Source organism: Phyllobates terribilis, unplaced genomic scaffold, assembly GCF_046119375.1.
Source record: "Phyllobates terribilis strain yellow unplaced genomic scaffold, ASM4611937v1 Scaffold_361__1_contigs__length_1927384, whole genome shotgun sequence".
Lineage (NCBI taxonomy): Eukaryota > Metazoa > Chordata > Amphibia > Anura > Dendrobatidae > Phyllobates > Phyllobates terribilis.
In genome coordinates this window covers 853,959-872,243 of record NW_027363121.1, presented here as the reverse complement: position 1 = coordinate 872,243, position 18,285 = coordinate 853,959, and the positions used below count along the sequence as shown (strand labels likewise).

Below are 18,285 nucleotides of genomic sequence, written 5' to 3'. Positions count from 1 at the left end.
CTGTGCACAGCAGCAGCCACCTTCAGTCTGCTGCTGGACAGCCAGCAGCAGCAGCAGCAGCAGGAGAGGTATGTAATCAGCAGCCCTCCTGCTAAGGGTAGACAGCTGCTCGTTCCACCCCACCCCCCGCCTTAATTGGTTCTCCTCCCTTCCAACGGTGTTGAGGCGGGTGGGAACAGCAGGGGGTGAAGGTGCTGTGTTTAAAGAGGTGGAGTTATGCAGATCTAAAACGCGTGGATTGCAGCAGCAGCAAGCCGAAAAGTGCAGGCATGTAAGGGATCTAGAGGTTGACAACATGTCTTCTTAACGGGAGTCCAGGAGCTCATCTCCACAAATGGACTTTTCAGGATCCTTGGGTGGCTCCGTAGTTTGAAACCAATTCTGGTTATCGCTTCTCGGCCTTTTGGCTAAGATCAAGTGTAGTATCTGTTCTTATCAGTTTAATATCTGATACGTCCCCTATCTGGGGACCATATATTAAATGGATTTTTAGAACAGGGAGATGGAAAAAGAGCTTGCTCTGTCCACTCCACGCATTGACCTGGTATTGCAGTATCTCCAGGACCGGTGCACCCCTTCTTTAATGCAGTTTCTAAAATCAGAAAGAATTGAATTCAATGTTTTTTGTTCATTTTGCTTGTTTGTCGGATTTTGGGATGGACTCTTTGGCTTTGCTTTTCTTCTCCTCATTGGATTTTTCATGTTCAAAGTTGCAGAAGCCAGATTACAAGCTCATTTTGGTTCAACTTCAGCAACTGTGCATTGCATTGCCATGTAATGTAATGAAATGCTATCTTTCTAGCTCTCCCTTTTTACTTCCTTTTGGATAAACAGACATATTAGGCAAGCATTTTGGAGCTTTCACCTAAATAACTACAGGTGGTGAGATAAGCTGCACAATATAATTGACCTTTCAGTATATTGTTGCACACACACCATCTATTTAGCAAATGCCCTTGTTATCAACAGCAGCCTTTTAAACTCACCTGAGCTAACAGGTATGTGCGCTGGTTACTCTGCTGCGCTTAAAATTTCTTTTTTGGTTTGCTACAATGCCTTTTCTGAAACGTTGTCTCCCTCTGCTGGAACACTGACTTCTTTCATTTAATGCCTGCAGACTATAAAAGAGAACCCAACCCAAAAAGTTTGGTTGATTAGTCTGTGGCATTCTGTTAAACTGTTGCTTATGGCGGTCTCTGTGAGCTTCTCAGCGACATTCAGCCAGCCAGGTATCCTGCCTGCAGTAGATGGAATGTGGCAATGGAACGCTGGCTGCGCGTGTCATAATAGGCTCTGAGCCTTTATATACCTGTGCACAGCAGCAGCCACCTTCAGTCTGCTGCTGGACAGCCAGCAGCAGCAGCAGCAGCAGGAGAGGTATGTAATCAGCAGCCCTCCTGCTAAGGGTAGACAGCTGCTCGTTCCACCCCACCCCCCGCCTTAATTGGTTCTCCTCCCTTCCAACGGTGTTGAGGCGGGTGGGAACAGCAGGGGGTGAAGGTGCTGTGTTTAAAGAGGTAGAGTTATGCAGATCTAAAACGCGTGGATTGCAGCAGCAGCAAGCCGAAAAGTGCAGGCATGTAAGGGATCTAGAGGTTGACAACATGTCTTCTTAACGGGAGTCCAGGAGCTCATCTCCACAAATGGACTTTTCAGGATCCTTGGGTGGCTCCGTAGTTTGAAACCAATTCTGGTTATCGCTTCTCGGCCTTTTGGCTAAGATCAAGTGTAGTATCTGTTCTTATCAGTTTAATATCTGATACGTCCCCTATCTGGGGACCATATAGTAAATGGATTTTTAGAACAGGGAGATGGAAAAAGAGCTTGCTCTGTCCACTCCACGCATTGACCTGGTATTGCAGTATCTCCAGGACCGGTGCACCCCTTCTTTAATGCAGTTTCTAAAATCAGAAAGAATTGAATTCAATGTTTTTTGTTCATTTTGCTTGTTTGTCGGATTTTGGGATGGACTCTTTGGCTTTGCTTTTCTTCTCCTCATTGGATTTTTCATGTTCAAAGTTGCAGAAGCCAGATTACAAGCTCATTTTGGTTCAACATCAGCAACTGTGCATTGCATTGCCATGTAATGTAATGAAATGCTATCTTTCTAGCTCTCCCTTTTTACTTCCTTTTGGATAAACAGACATATTAGGCAAGCATTTTGGAGCTTTCACCTAAATAACTACAGGTGGTGAGATAAGCTGCACAATATAATTGACCTTTCAGTATATTGTTGCACACACACCATCTATTTAGCAAATGCCCTTGTTATCAACAGCAGCCTTTTAAACTCACCTGAGCTAACAGGTATGTGCGCTGGTTACTCTGCTGCGCTTAAAATTTCTTTTTTGGTTTGCTACAATGCCTTTTCTGAAACGTTGTCTCCCTCTGCTGGAACACTGACTTCTTTCATTTAATGCCTGCAGACTATAAAAGAGAACCCAACCCAAAAAGTTTGGTTGATTAGTCTGTGGCATTCTGTTAAACTGTTGCTTATGGCGGTCTCTGTGAGCTTCTCAGCGACATTCAGCCAGCCAGGTATCCTGCCTGCAGTAGATGGAATGTGGCAATGGAACGCTGGCTGCGCGTGTCATAATAGGCTCTGAGCCTTTATATACCTGTGCACAGCAGCAGCCACCTTCAGTCTGCTGCTGGACAGCCAGCAGCAGCAGCAGCAGCAGGAGAGGTATGTAATCAGCAGCCCTCCTGCTAAGGGTAGACAGCTGCTCGTTCCACCCCACCCCCCGCCTTAATTGGTTCTCCTCCCTTCCAACGGTGTTGAGGCGGGTGGGAACAGCAGGGGGTGAAGGTGCTGTGTTTAAAGAGGTGGAGTTATGCAGATCTAAAACGCGTGGATTGCAGCAGCAGCAAGCCGAAAAGTGCAGGCATGTAAGGGATCTAGAGGTTGACAACATGTCTTCTTAACGGGAGTCCAGGAGCTCATCTCCACAAATGGACTTTTCAGGATCCTTGGGTGGCTCCGTAGTTTGAAACCAATTCTGGTTATCGCTTCTCGGCCTTTTGGCTAAGATCAAGTGTAGTATCTGTTCTTATCAGTTTAATATCTGATACGTCCCCTATCTGGGGACCATATATTAAATGGATTTTTAGAACAGGGAGATGGAAAAAGAGCTTGCTCTGTCCACTCCACGCATTGACCTGGTATTGCAGTATCTCCAGGACCGGTGCACCCCTTCTTTAATGCAGTTTCTAAAATCAGAAAGAATTGAATTCAATGTTTTTTGTTCATTTTGCTTGTTTGTCGGATTTTGGGATGGACTCTTTGGCTTTGCTTTTCTTCTCCTCATTGGATTTTTCATGTTCAAAGTTGCAGAAGCCAGATTACAAGCTCATTTTGGTTCAACTTCAGCAACTGTGCATTGCATTGCCATGTAATGTAATGAAATGCTATCTTTCTAGCTCTCCCTTTTTACTTCCTTTTGGATAAACAGACATATTAGGCAAGCATTTTGGAGCTTTCACCTAAATAACTACAGGTGGTGAGATAAGCTGCACAATATAATTGACCTTTCAGTATATTGTTGCACACACACCATCTATTTAGCAAATGCCCTTGTTATCAACAGCAGCCTTTTAAACTCACCTGAGCTAACAGGTATGTGCGCTGGTTACTCTGCTGCGCTTAAAATTTCTTTTTTGGTTTGCTACAATGCCTTTTCTGAAACGTTGTCTCCCTCTGCTGGAACACTGACTTCTTTCATTTAATGCCTGCAGACTATAAAAGAGAACCCAACCCAAAAAGTTTGGTTGATTAGTCTGTGGCATTCTGTTAAACTGTTGCTTATGGCGGTCTCTGTGAGCTTCTCAGCGACATTCAGCCAGCCAGGTATCCTGCCTGCAGTAGATGGAATGTGGCAATGGAACGCTGGCTGCGCGTGTCATAATAGGCTCTGAGCCTTTATATACCTGTGCAAAGCAGCAGCCACCTTCAGTCTGCTGCTGGACAGCCAGCAGCAGCAGCAGTAGCAGGAGAGGTATGTAATCAGCAGCCCTCCTGCTAAGGGTAGACAGCTGCTCGTTCCACCCCACCCCCCGCCTTAATTGGTTCTCCTCCCTTCCAACGGTGTTGAGGCGGGTGGGAACAGCAGGGGGTGAAGGTGCTGTGTTTAAAGAGGTGGAGTTATGCAGATCTAAAACGCGTGGATTGCAGCAGCAGCAAGCCGAAATGTGCAGGCATGTAAGGGATCTAGAGGTTGACAACATGTCTTCTTAACAGGAGTCCAGGAGCTCATCTCCACAAATGGACTTTTCAGGATCCTTGGGTGGCTCCGTAGTTTGAAACCAATTCTGGTTATCGCTTCTCGGCCTTTTGGCTAAGATCAAGTGTAGTATCTGTTCTTATCAGTTTAATATCTGATACGTCCCCTATCTGGGGACCATATAGTAAATGGATTTTTAGAACAGGGAGATGGAAAAAGAGCTTGCTCTGTCCACTCCACGCATTGACCTGGTATTGCAGTATCTCCAGGACCGGTGCACCCCTTCTTTAATGCAGTTTCTAAAATCAGAAAGAATTGAATTCAATGTTTTTTGTTCATTTTGCTTGTTTGTCGGATTTTGGGATGGACTCTTTGGCTTTGCTTTTCTTCTCCTCATTGGATTTTTCATGTTCAAAGTTGCAGAAGCCAGATTACAAGCTCATTTTGGTTCAACTTCAGCAACTGTGCATTGCATTGCCATGTAATGTAATGAAATGCTATCTTTCTAGCTCTCCCTTTTTACTTCCTTTTGGATAAACAGACATATTAGGCAAGCATTTTGGAGCTTTCACCTAAATAACTACAGGTGGTGAGATAAGCTGCACAATATAATTGACCTTTCAGTATATTGTTGCACACACACCATCTATTTAGCAAATGCCCTTGTTATCAACAGCAGCCTTTTAAACTCACCTGAGCTAACAGGTATGTGCGCTGGTTACTCTGCTGCGCTTAAAATTTCTTTTTTGGTTTGCTACAATGCCTTTTCTGAAACGTTGTCTCCCTCTGCTGGAACACTGACTTCTTTCATTTAATGCCTGCAGACTATAAAAGAGAACCCAACCCAAAAAGTTTGGTTGATTAGTCTGTGGCATTCTGTTAAACTGTTGCTTATGGCGGTCTCTGTGAGCTTCTCAGCGACATTCAGCCAGCCAGGTATCCTGCCTGCAGTAGATGGAATGTGGCAATGGAACGCTGGCTGCGCGTGTCATAATAGGCTCTGAGCCTTTATATACCTGTGCACAGCAGCAGCCACCTTCAGTCTGCTGCTGGACAGCCAGCAGCAGCAGCAGCAGCAGGAGAGGTATGTAATCAGCAGCCCTCCTGCTAAGGGTAGACAGCTGCTCGTTCCACCCCACCCCCCGCCTTAATTGGTTCTCCTCCCTTCCAACGGTGTTGAGGCGGGTGGGAACAGCAGGGGGTGAAGGTGCTGTGTTTAAAGAGGTGGAGTTATGCAGATCTAAAACGCGTGGATTGCAGCAGCAGCAAGCCGAAAAGTGCAGGCATGTAAGGGATCTAGAGGTTGACAACATGTCTTCTTAACGGGAGTCCAGGAGCTCATCTCCACAAATGGACTTTTCAGGATCCTTGGGTGGCTCCGTAGTTTGAAACCAATTCTGGTTATCGCTTCTCGGCCTTTTGGCACGATCTATCAGGTTTACCTGTGTGGTCTTGCCTGTGAGGTGCTCTTGGTACCCTTTCTCTCGCCCTGGGGGGATCGTTCCTCTTCGGAGGGACTTAACCCCCCTGCTGCTATTGGGAGGAAGGATTAGTCCAGGAGCAACGGGAAGGGATCCCATGAAGGCTTGCGCCTTTCAGAGAGAAGAGTCGGTACGTTCCTGAGTGAAGGATGCCGGCAACGCTCACATATTCATCGGGTGATGCCCGGATGCGGAACACCGTGAGGATTGAAGTTGGAGCAGGATCGAGGACGGAGAAGAACTTGGTCTACATCTGCCATAGGATTCTGCTTGGAGTTCTGGAGTTTCGGCGGGAAGACATATTCTGCTTCCAGGACAATGAGTACAAGGGGACTTACACCATCACCTTCAAGAGCCAGGGATGCTGTCACCAACTCGTACAAAAGGCAAATGAGAAAAACTACTTAGATGAATTGGATGGACTAACCTTTTGTCTCTTGTATGCCTATGACGAGATCCCTATCGTGGTGCATTTCCCGAACCCCTTTGTGGAAGCTGCAGACATCTCGACCTACCTTATCCGTTATTGTGATGATCTGAGATACCTGGGCACTGTGAAGAACGCGGTAGGCTTCTGGTGCGGCAAGAGGAGGTACATGGCCCGTCTAAAGAGGGACCCAAGCGGAGTGGGAGGAATGCTACACCCTCCCTCAACATTTGTGATCGGTAAGAGCAGAGGCTACTTATTTTACCCTGGAATGCCGGTATGTTGCAGGAACTGTGGACAAATGGGTCATACCCAAACGTCCTGCACGGGCAGGAAAGTAGACCGCTGCAATAATTGCAGCTGTTACGGACATTTAATGAAGGACTGTCCCGCTGGGAGGAAATGCAATCTTTGTGGTGAGGCGGGGCACATGTTCCGAGGATGCCCCAACAGGACCAGGACTTACGCAGAAGCTGCATCTTCTGCAGCTGAGCCGATGCGCCCGCCGGTCTTCACTGGCGGGCCGGCGTCGGAGGGCGGTTCGAAGGGCGAGAAGGCTGGGATGGAGCAGGGAGCCGGAGGCCCCTCTGGGGCGGCCCCTGCATCGAAGTCCCTTAACGATGGGCGGACCTCGCATGGACCGGAGCGGAGGGGTCCTCCTTCTGGGAGGGTATCCTCCGTGTCGATGGTTCCCGATACCGATCCTGTTGGGCTGGAGGGTGGTGCCCCTGTGCGGTTGGCTACAGGGGACCACGCAGCGATGGCCTCAGGATCTTCCAGGGCGATTAGCCAGCCAGATGAGGGGGCTTTGCTTCTAGGTGGCGAACATCAGGGAATCTGTGTTGGTGATCTTATCCTGATGGACCAGTCTCTCCCCCTGGAGGAGGTGGAGGAAGAGGAGGACTGCACCAGTGACCTAGTGGAGTCTGCCCCGAAAAAGAGACGGAATGTCGAAGCCCCAGCGTCTTCTGGAATGTGGCTGGGAACCGTGACCTACGAGGGGGCAACCGCCGGCTCACAGAATATCGAGTCATTTGGGTCCTCTAGCCCGGATGTCCTGGAGCAATTTGGCATACAGGGCTTTGAGTCAGGTGTCCTCATGGAAGATCCACCACCCTGACCTATGAATGCCCACATTAAGACTTGTCTCACTGAATGTGAGGTCATTAAAGAGCCCAGTTCGTAGGGCTGCTCTATTTAAGTACTTAGAAACCACTGACTTTGACATATGTTTATTACAGGAATGCGGGATACAACATGCACTAAATTATAATGACATCAAGATAGATTGGAGACTGGGGCCCTCCATCTGGTCTGGCTCCAATGACAACAAGTCAGCGGGGGTGGGCTTCCTCTGTCGTGGGAGAAATATTGCTATAAATACTGTCACAGAAATAGTACCAGGCAGAGTGGTTTTAGTGCATTTTAAATTTAATGGTTTTACCCTACGTGTAATGAATGTTTATGCTTCCCCTGATAAGCAAGAGAGAATTAATTTATTTGGGATATTGCCATTGTACTGTACTGGGTCATCTCCCCTGATTGTAGGGGGTGATTTTAATTGTCTTTGTGCTAGTGAACAACGAGCGGGGGGTGACCCTTTACGCAAATTGGATAAGTCATGTCATCTATTGAAAGATTTTATAACTGATTTTAAATTATGCGATGCGTGGAGGTCACTCCTGCCGACGGACCCTGGTTATACGTGGTCCGGAAGAGGGGTGTCCTCCAGGATCGATTTTATTTTCCTATCAGATGATTTTAACCCTGTAAAATGTGTTTTAACATCAAATATATTTTCTGACCATAAGGGCTTGGAGGTGCACCTAGAATACCGGGATGAACAGAGGGTCAACAGGGGCCTCTGGCGTCTAAGTACTTACCTGCTGGAGGACCCTCTGATTCGACAAGACTTTTGTAAAGCCTATCAAGCCTGGCGGCGACAAAAACCTTCTGATGCCCCTATGGTAACCTGGTGGGAAAATTTGAAAAAAAAAGTCAGAATGTTTTTTATAAAAGCAGGGAGACGTAAAGCTAGAGAGAAAAAAAGATGTTTTAGTGATCTTAACACCAAACTACAAACACTTTTTAAATTCAAAGAGCTAGGGGTGGAGGTGGGAGATGATATTGCTGGCCTAAAAACTGAAATTCAGAACTGCATAGACACAAAGGGGAAAGAGATTATTTTTAACTCTAGAGTGCAGCACTTGGAGGAGGGGGAGAAGTGCTCTCGCTTCTTCTTCAAAAAAGTCATGGATAAAAGAGAAGTGATCACAAATCTAGAGGGTGAAACATCTATGCAGGGAATGTTGAATGCTACTTTTAACTTTTATAAGCATCTTTTTAGTAAAAAGTGTATAGATGAGTCCTTTTTATCTGATGCTCTTAATGATCTCGATTTTAAGTTAAATTTTACAGACCAGGAGTTTTTAGAACGCGATATTGTTTTAGAGGAATTATTTTATGTTTTTAAAAGTTTCTCTAAGGGCAAAGCACCTGGGTGTGATGGACTACCTGTAGAATTTTATCTTACTTTTTGGGACATTTTAAAAGAGGACCTTTTTATGCTTTTTAAAGAAGTTTTTATTTGTGAACAGTTGCCATTTTCGTGGAGGAGAGGAGTGGTGTCTTTGATATATAAAAAAGGTGATCGCAGTGCTCTAGCGAATTGGAGACCCATAACTCTCCTAAACGTCGATTACAAGGTACTTGCTAAGGTGGTTGCAAACCGGCTCAGGAATGTCATTGCCAAACTAATCCAGCCTGAGCAGGTTTGTAGTGTACCAGGCAGAAGTATTTCAGAGGTTTTAAACGTATTAAGGGATGTAATTTGGTATTCCAGAGACCGGGGTCAAAATGTAGCTCTTTTAGCCCTAGATTTTGAAAAAGCTTTCGATAGAGTCTCTCATAGATTTCTTTTTAGAGTTTTAAAAAGAATGGGTATCCCTAATATGCTTTTAAATTGTATTAAGATTTTATATAAAAATTGTTTTAGTCAAATTTCTCTTAATGGCTTTTTAACAGATGGAGTTCCCCTTGAGTCCGGAGTGAAGCAGGGATGCCCCTTGTCGCCCATCCTGTTCATCTGCGCCATGGAGCCCCTGCTGAGCGCAATAAGGAAAGACAAAGTGATTAGAGGGGTTCCTGTTCCTGGCGGAGGTGGCAGTGATGTGAGAGTCTTTGGCTACATGGATGACGTGACGGTTGTGTGCGTGGACCCTGCTTCCCTCCGGAGGGCGGTGTTGCGCATTGAATTTTTTTCCCAGGCATCCGGGTTTAAACTTAATTTAAATAAATCTGAATGTCTGACTTTGGGATCCTGGGACACCGCCCAACTCCCGCAGCTCACTATAAAACGAGACAATGTAAAAATTCTTGGAGTTGTTTTTAACGAGGAGAATGTGGGAACTCAAAGCTGGGAGAATGTCATAGAAAAAATGTCAAAGAAAATATCATTTTGGGGTTTGAGGTCCCTAACAATGGAGGGGAAAATTTTAATTATAAAATCAGTGTTGTTACCCCTCATACTGTATATAGCTATGGTGTACCCCCCCTCTGATGTTTTAATTAAAAAAATGACTAGGATGATCTTTATGTTTTTATGGAACTCCAAAATGGAAAAATTAAGGCGAGAAATAATGAGGAAGAATAAAATGAACGGCGGAAGGGATGTCCCCGATTTACATATTTATTTGTATTTAAATTATTTCTGCTTTTGTTTCAAACATTTTAATGGTAATAGTGCGCTAAGTTATTTTTTAAAATATACTTGTGGGATGATTTTTAAAAGATGGTTTAAGTTGTCGTTGAATTCCCCTGTTTTACTATGCCCCCCCAAACACCAAGCAATCTTAGAAAAGACTGTTCGATTTTATAGCCTTGGTGATTTTAATATGGACATTTTTAAAGACCGCAAGAAGCTTTTATCTTTTCTGAGGAGGAATGAAGATGTGACCCCCATAGTAAATTTCTCAGAAGAGAGATCGAAGCAAGTTTGGAAGAATGTCTTCGGGAAATTCTTAGCAAATGGACATAAGGACATCGCATGGATGGTGGTCCACCAGTGCCTCCCCACCAGAGAGTTTCACCACAGGAGAGGCCTGGTGGCCAGAGCCAAATGCCCCAGAGACTCATGTGTTAATGACGAAACCACCTTGCACCTTATGTGGAATTGCCCATTTGCACAGGAACTTTGGCACAAAGTTGGGATTCTTTTAAAATGGACTTGCGGTTTAAGAGATTTTAACCATGAATATGTTTTATATGGCCTTTTTAAATGTCCGACCCCTCAACAGTATTGTATATGTTGGTGTATGATTAACTGTTTTAAAGACGCCCTTTGGAAGGCACGCAATATTTTACTTTTTAAACGTGATGCTATTTCTGTGAAGGATTGTCTTAAAATTGCTTTTAGCCAGATGTATATTTATTACTTGAGGGATGTCAAATGTATTGGGAGGAGGGATGCTAATCGTATATGGGGTTTTTATGGGTGGAATTCTGTGTTTTAATAATGTACTGTTTGTGTTGTTGTTTTTGATTGTAAACCATCTTTTACGCACTTAATAAATTATGTTGAAACCTGATCTGTTCTTATCAGTTTAATATCTGATACGTCCCCTATCTGGGGACCATATATTAAATGGATTTTTAGAACAGGGAGATGGAAAAAGAGCTTGCTCTGTCCACTCCACGCATTGACCTGGTATTGCAGTATCTCCAGGACCGGTGCACCCCTTCTTTAATGCAGTTTCTAAAATCAGAAAGAATTGAATTCAATGTTTTTTGTTCATTTTGCTTGTTTGTCGGATTTTGGGATGGACTCTTTGGCTTTGCTTTTCTTCTCCTCATTGGATTTTTCATGTTCAAAGTTCCAGAAGCCAGATTACAAGCTCATTTTGGTTCAACTTCAGCAACTGTGCATTGCATTGCCATGTAATGTAATGAAATGCTATCTTTCTAGCTCTCCCTTTTTACTTCCTTTTGGATAAACAGACATATTAGGCAAGCATTTTGGAGCTTTCACCTAAATAACTACAGGTGGTGAGATAAGCTGCACAATATAATTGACCTTTCAGTATATTGTTGCACACACACCATCTATTTAGCAAATGCCCTTGTTATCAACAGCAGCCTTTTAAACTCACCTGAGCTAACAGGTATGTGCGCTGGTTACTCTGCTGCGCTTAAAATTTCTTTTTTGGTTTGCTACAATGCCTTTTCTGAAACGTTGTCTCCCTCTGCTGGAACACTGACTTCTTTCATTTAATGCCTGCAGACTATAAAAGAGAACCCAACCCAAAAAGTTTGGTTGATTAGTCTGTGGCATTCTGTTAAACTGTTGCTTATGGCGGTCTCTGTGAGCTTCTCAGCGACATTCAGCCAGCCAGGTATCCTGCCTGCAGTAGATGGAATGTGGCAATGGAACGCTGGCTGCGCGTGTCATAATAGGCTCTGAGCCTTTATATACCTGTGCACAGCAGCAGCCACCTTCAGTCTGCTGCTGGACAGCCAGCAGCAGCAGCAGCAGCAGCAGCAGGAGAGGTATGTAATCAGCAGCCCTCCTGCTAAGGGTAGACAGCTGCTCGTTCCACCCCACCCCCCGCCTTAATTGGTTCTCCTCCCTTCCAACGGTGTTGAGGCGGGTGGGAACAGCAGGGGGTGAAGGTGCTGTGTTTAAAGAGGTGGAGTTATGCAGATCTAAAACGCGTGGATTGCAGCAGCAGCAAGCCGAAAAGTGCAGGCATGTAAGGGATCTAGAGGTTGACAACATGTCTTCTTAACGGGAGTCCAGGAGCTCATCTCCACAAATGGACTTTTCAGGATCCTTGGGTGGCTCCGTAGTTTGAAACCAATTCTGGTTATCGCTTCTCGGCCTTTTGGCTAAGATCAAGTGTAGTATCTGTTCTTATCAGTTTAATATCTGATACACCCCCTATCTGGGGACCATATATTAAATGGATTTTTAGAACAGGGAGATGGAAAAAGAGCTTTCTCTGTCCACTCCACGCATTGACCTGGTATTGCAGTATCTCCAGGACCGGTGCACCCCTTCTTTAATGCAGTTTCTAAAATCAGAAAGAATTGAATTCAATGTTTTTTGTTCATTTTGCTTGTTTGTCGGATTTTGGGATGGACTCTTTGGCTTTGCTTTTCTTCTCCTCATTGGATTTTTCATGTTCAAAGTTGCAGAAGCCAGATTACAAGCTCATTTTGGTTCAACTTCAGCAACTGTGCATTGCATTGCCATGTAATGTAATGAAATGCTATCTTTCTAGCTCTCCCTTTTTACTTCCTTTTGGATAAACAGACATATTAGGCAAGCATTTTGGAGCTTTCACCTAAATAACTACAGGTGGTGAGATAAGCTGCACAATATAATTGACCTTTCAGTATATTGTTGCACACACACCATCTATTTAGCAAATGCCCTTGTTATCAACAGCAGCCTTTTAAACTCACCTGAGCTAACAGGTATGTGCGCTGGTTACTCTGCTGCGCTTAAAATTTCTTTTTTGGTTTGCTACAATGCCTTTTCTGAAACGTTGTCTCCCTCTGCTGGAACACTGACTTCTTTCATTTAATGCCTGCAGACTATAAAAGAGAACCCAACCCAAAAAGTTTGGTTGATTAGTCTGTGGCATTCTGTTAAACTGTTGCTTATGGCGGTCTCTGTGAGCTTCTCAGCGACATTCAGCCAGCCAGGTATCCTGCCTGCAGTAGATGGAATGTGGTAATGGAACGCTGGCTGCGCGTGTCATAATAGGCTCTGAGCCTTTATATACCTGCGCACAGCAGCAGCCACCTTCAGTCTGCTGCTGGACAGCCAGCAGCAGCAGCAGCAGCAGCAGGAGAGGTATGTAATCAGCAGCCCTCCTGCTAAGGGTAGACAGCTGCTCGTTCCACCCCACCCCCCGCCTTAATTGGTTCTCCTCCCTTCCAACGGTGTTGAGGCGGGTGGGAACAGCAGGGGGTGAAGGTGCTGTGTTTAAAGAGGTGGAGTTATGCAGATCTAAAACGCGTGGATTGCAGCAGCAGCAAGCCGAAAAGTGCAGGCATGTAAGGGATCTAGAGGTTGACAACATGTCTTCTTAACGGGAGTCCAGGAGCTCATCTCCACAAATGGACTTTTCAGGATCCTTGGGTGGCTCCGTAGTTTGAAACCAATTCTGGTTATCGCTTCTCGGCCTTTTGGCTGAGACCAAGTGCTTCACAGCAGGAGGTTTCAGTTGAAGGGCACTCAGGTACCCCTCTCCTTGGCCTGGCAGGATCGTCCACTTCGGTGGGCTTCACCTGCCTGCTGCTATTAGGGAGAGGGATTAGTCCTAGGGTAACGGGCAGCGATCCCCCAGCCTTCAGGTGCTTTATCTCAAAGCTCTGAAGGCGCAGATTGCAGGCGGTTGCAATTTGCATTTTGTTGCGCCATACCATGGAGGTTGACCCCAACCTCGTGCCTCTATATGCGAGGCTTAAGAACACCATAAGGGTCCGCTTTACGGCTGGTGGTTCCGATATGCGGAATCTGGGATATGTAGTCCAGGACGTGCTTGAGAAACTGCTCCACGTCAGAACCAACGAAATCCTTTCTATCCAGGATTATCCTCGACGTGGAGATTATGATGTAACCTTTACTGGCGAAGGTATTTTCAAAGATGTTTTGTCCAGAGTTAAGTCGGTAGAAAATAGCCCTGGTCTAAAAGGGATTCAGATCATCGAGCACGTCCTGGATGAGGTAAAGATGGTGGTTGTGAAAATCTTCTCACCCTTCATAACAGCACCAGAGGTTATTTCCTTTTTGTCAGTTTATTTTAAAAGTGTGAAATTGATTGGGAAAGTGTTGAATGAGTTTAACATCTGGACCTCAAAATGGAAGTTTTTAGTAAAATGTGAAAGAGACCCTAAATTCCCTGGAGGTGTGAGACTTCCTCCAGCTCGATTTAAAATAGGGCAAACTAATGGGGATTTTTTTTTCTCAGGAATGCCACTTTTCTGTAGGTATTGTGGTCTCTATGGGCACTCTAAGGATAGTTGTGGTGCCACTTGTAGAAATTGTGCCAGTACTGAACATGACACAAAGGAGTGCCCAAATGAAAAAAAATGCTCTTTTTGTCGGACACCTGGTCATTTCTATTTTTCTTGCCCTCACAGGTTCAGAGAGGATGAACAAAAACAAAAGGAGAAGTCCAAGACATCCGGGAATGGACGGGCCAATCAGACCACCCCTCAGGAGGAGGAACAACAGCCTGGAGCCTCGGGAGGTGATAAGGGCGCTTCGACTAGTAACAATCCCTCCGAGTCAATGACAGGTAACTCACAGGAGCCCAGGAGCTGGCTGAAAGACCATAAGGAGGCTAAAAGGAAGGCTGAGAAAGATGATAAAGGGGCGGTCGGTAAGGCCAAAAAAGAGCGCCAAAAGGCTGACACCGAGCCCAAAATTCCCACTGGGTCTCACGAGAGCGAGGGCGGTACGTGGCATTTGGTGAGGTCTCATAATAAGAAAAAGAATGGTTCCGTGGAGGTGGCTAATAGGGAGGAGATGGATACATCCCCTCACGGGGGTGTAGACTCTGGAATCCCGAGGTCCCGGGGCTCTGCTGCCCCAGGTGGGGCCCCGAACCTGGCTGCCTCCGGGGACTCTGAGGCTCCGCCATGTGCGCAGCCTGCCCCTGTGTTACGACCTTCTGCGGGTCAGCAGGGGAGTGCGGAGCCTCTCGGAGACCCACCTGACGAGGACCTAAATGGTCAGCCTATGGAGACCCAGTGTAACCTTTCTCTCAATATCCTTCCGAGCTACACCCCAGTAGCGTCGGGTCTTAATTTAAGTGAATGTTCCTTCTCCGATGATGAAGACTCCTTGATAACGGTGGATTCAGAAGAGGGCGTTGGTGAAAGTCCAAGTGGTCTGATCCGTCCATCGGATAGGTAAAGTCCAGTTTTTGTTTCTTCCTAACCATTTGTTATGATGGCTGACATTAGTGGTGTTTCCCTCAATGTGAGAGGCATAGGATCCAAGACCAGAAGAGCTACTGTTTTACATTTTTTAACCTGTTTTACAGCTTCTGTTTTCTTTTTACAAGAATGTCATATCCCTCATAAGATTTCTTACAAAAAATATAAGGAAGAGTGGAAACATGGTCCATCGGTCTGGTCTGGATCAAATGCAACCGGATCAGCCGGGGTAGCTATACTTTTTAAGGGAAATGTGTCTATTGATTTTATCCAAGATATTTTACCGGGTCGTATTCTTTTAGTTAAGGCTTTTATTGATGGGACAAGATGGCAGTTTTTAAATTTTTATGGGTCACCTGATAAAAATGAAAGGGCTGATATGCTGGAAATTTTACCTTTATTTATTAACATTTCAGAACCTTTTATCCTGGCAAGTGATTTTAATTGTATTTTAAAAGGCGAAAGCCGACGCTCCGGTTCCGTGAGTAGAAATTATGACAAAACGTCTGGAATGTTAAGCAATATTATAAATGATTGTAAATTAACTGATGTGTATAAAGAATGTAACAAGGATAGCCCTATAGACGCTGGTTTCACCTGGAGCAATTCTACATGTAGCTCCAGGATAGATTTTGTTTTAGGTTCAGAAAAAATACTGCCAGTGAAATGTGAAGTTTTAACTAATATTCTCTCAGATCACAAGGTTTTATCTTTTAGAGTGAGGATTAATGGAAAGAAGAAATGTGGTAAGAAATCTTGGAAATTGAATGTGTCCCTTTTAAAAGATCCACAAATTTTATCGGATTTTATTGAGTTTTATGTAAACTGTAGAAAAAGGAAAAACCCCAATATTTCTTTTAGCTCCTGGTGGGATAGAATGAAAATAAGCATTAAAGATTTCTTTATAAAGAAAAGCATACAAAAAGCTAAAGAAAAGTTTGAGATCTATAATTTTCTTAATATCAGGTTACAGACATTGTACAAATTCAAAGACAATGGTCTAGATGTAGGTAATGATATATTGAGTCTTAAAGGAGAAATTTCAAAGTGGCTGGAACAAAAAGGAAAAGAACTGATTTTTCGTTCAAAGGTAAAACACGTAGAAGAGGATGAGACTTGTTCCAGGTATTTTTTTAAGAAAAACAAACAGGTGAAAACAATAATTGATAACATAGATGGAGATAATAATATCAACGTTATATTGGATAAGGTAAATGTCTATTTTAATGATCTTTTTAATGTAAAAACTGTAGACCATGATTTAATACACACTTTCCTGGGGGAGATCAAGTCCACCCTAGATGCTGATGCCCAAAGTTTTTTATCCCAACCTCTATGTGAGGAAGAGATTTTAGAAACCATGAAGAGTTTTAAAAATGGTAAAGTGCCGGGCCCTGATGGTATCCCCATAGAGTTTTATATAAGTTTTTATGATATTTTAAAAGATGATTTGTTTAATTTGTTTTCCGAAGTTTTTAATAATAAGGTTTTACTCAACTCATGGAAGAAAGGTGAGGTATCACTACTATACAAAAAAGGTGACAAAACGGATCTTAAGGACCTGCCTGATGATAATGTGTCCTATAGAGCAGGTCTTGGTACCGGACTGCCCTGTACATATTTACCACTAGCTGGGAACCAGTTACTTACAAGGTCTAGTTTCGAATGTGTTTCCAGGATCTGTAGTTATCAGCATTTTATCCTTAAGGCCGAGTTATAATATCACTGTAACACTCTCGCCCTGTACCTGTATACCTGCCCTGTGTGCTGCACAAAAGTATATAACAAAATGTGTGTACACAGATATCTCCTGAATGGTATTACTGCTAGATCTCCTGTACATAGAAATATGAGGTTCTTAGCGCACATTTTGAGCAAATTGTGCGAGCCCATCTGCCAACGTCAAGGCGACCTCTTCAGATGGGTCCCTACACTAACATTACACTAACTTACTAACTGGGACTAGTTTTTTGTATTATTATTATTACCACCATTTTTACTATTTATTATTATTGCATTAATGCAATTAATTGTAACTGTTATAAAACGAATTAAAAAAATGTAATTCTAATTTTTTTTTATTAATCTTGTGATTCTAATAATGGTATTACTAAAATCCCTATGCCTAAATCTGTTGATCCAGAAGAAGGCAAAAACCCCAGGACACCTTCAGCCAATTTGTGTCACAGGGGAAAAATTCCTTCTTGACCCCGGGAAAAGGCGATCAGTCCTAGGACCCTGGATCAAACCTAATAATGTTATTATAAGTTATATAATATTACACTAATTATTGTACTACTGGAGTTATTTTAATTTGTTTTTATAAATCTATTTGATATGGTTATTATTACATTGTGCTATCTTATTACAGTATTATTCTTCTTTCCTTTCACTACTAATACTGCCCTATACCTACAGTGTTGATCCAGAAGAAGGCAAAAACCCCAGGACACCTTCAGCCAATTTGTGTCACAGGGGAAAAATTCCTTCTTGTCCCCGGGAAAAGGCGATCAGTCCTAGGACCCTGGATCAAACCTATTAATGTTATTACAAGTTATATAATATTACACTAATTATTGTACTACTGGAGTTATTTTAATTTGTTTTTATAAATCTATTTGATATGGTTATTATTACATTGTGCTATCTTATTACAGTATTATTCTTCTTTCCTATCACTACTAATACTGCCCTATACCTACAGTGTTGATCCAGAAGAAGGCAAAAACCCCAGGACACCTTCAGCCAATTTGTGTCACAGGGGAAAAATTCCTTCTTGACCCTGAGAAAAGGCGATCAGTCCTAGGACCCTGGATCACACTGCTATTCTACCTACTACTATTACTACTGTTATTTTATTACTTTCTTACTATTATCACTAGTATTATTACTCATATTACACTAATACGGATATACTACCACTATATTACTACCATCCCTTTCCCCCTAGGGATCTTAAGGTGCAGTTCTGTCCTCCTCCTCCTATTCTGTCCTCCTCCTCTTCCATCCTCCTCCACTTTCGTCCTCCTCCTCTTCCGTCCTCTTCCTCTTCCGTCCTCCTCCTCTTCTGTCCTCCTCCTCTTCTGTCCTCCTCCTCTTCCGTCCTCCTTCTCTTCCGTCCTCCTCCTCTTCTGTCCTCCGCCTCTTCCGTCCTCCGCCTCTTCTGTCCTCCGCCTCTTCCGTCCTTGGCCTTTTCTGTCCTCCGCCT

General features: G+C 44.0%; 6 non-coding genes across 6 annotated transcripts; all 6 read left to right on the top strand.

Moving 5' to 3' along the window:
• The first annotated feature begins 387 nt into the window (after positions 1-387).
• On the top strand, positions 388-578 carry LOC141222390 (U2 spliceosomal RNA). Its single transcript, XR_012290162.1, has one exon. It is a non-coding gene; the product is annotated as a U2 spliceosomal RNA (small nuclear RNA).
• Positions 579-1,696: 1,118 nt separating this feature from the next.
• LOC141222764 (U2 spliceosomal RNA) lies at positions 1,697-1,887 on the top strand. The gene has a single exon (XR_012290518.1). It is a non-coding gene; the product is annotated as a U2 spliceosomal RNA (small nuclear RNA).
• A 1,118-nt stretch (positions 1,888-3,005) lies between these two features.
• LOC141222379 (U2 spliceosomal RNA) lies at positions 3,006-3,196 on the top strand. Its single transcript, XR_012290151.1, has one exon. It is a non-coding gene; the product is annotated as a U2 spliceosomal RNA (small nuclear RNA).
• Positions 3,197-4,314: 1,118 nt separating this feature from the next.
• LOC141222763 (U2 spliceosomal RNA) lies at positions 4,315-4,505 on the top strand. The gene has a single exon (XR_012290517.1). It is a non-coding gene; the product is annotated as a U2 spliceosomal RNA (small nuclear RNA).
• A 6,172-nt stretch (positions 4,506-10,677) lies between these two features.
• Positions 10,678-10,867, top strand: LOC141222861 (U2 spliceosomal RNA). The gene has a single exon (XR_012290604.1). It is a non-coding gene; the product is annotated as a U2 spliceosomal RNA (small nuclear RNA).
• Positions 10,868-11,991: 1,124 nt separating this feature from the next.
• On the top strand, positions 11,992-12,182 carry LOC141222815 (U2 spliceosomal RNA). Its single transcript, XR_012290567.1, has one exon. It is a non-coding gene; the product is annotated as a U2 spliceosomal RNA (small nuclear RNA).
• The last annotated feature ends 6,103 nt before the right edge of the window (positions 12,183-18,285 follow it).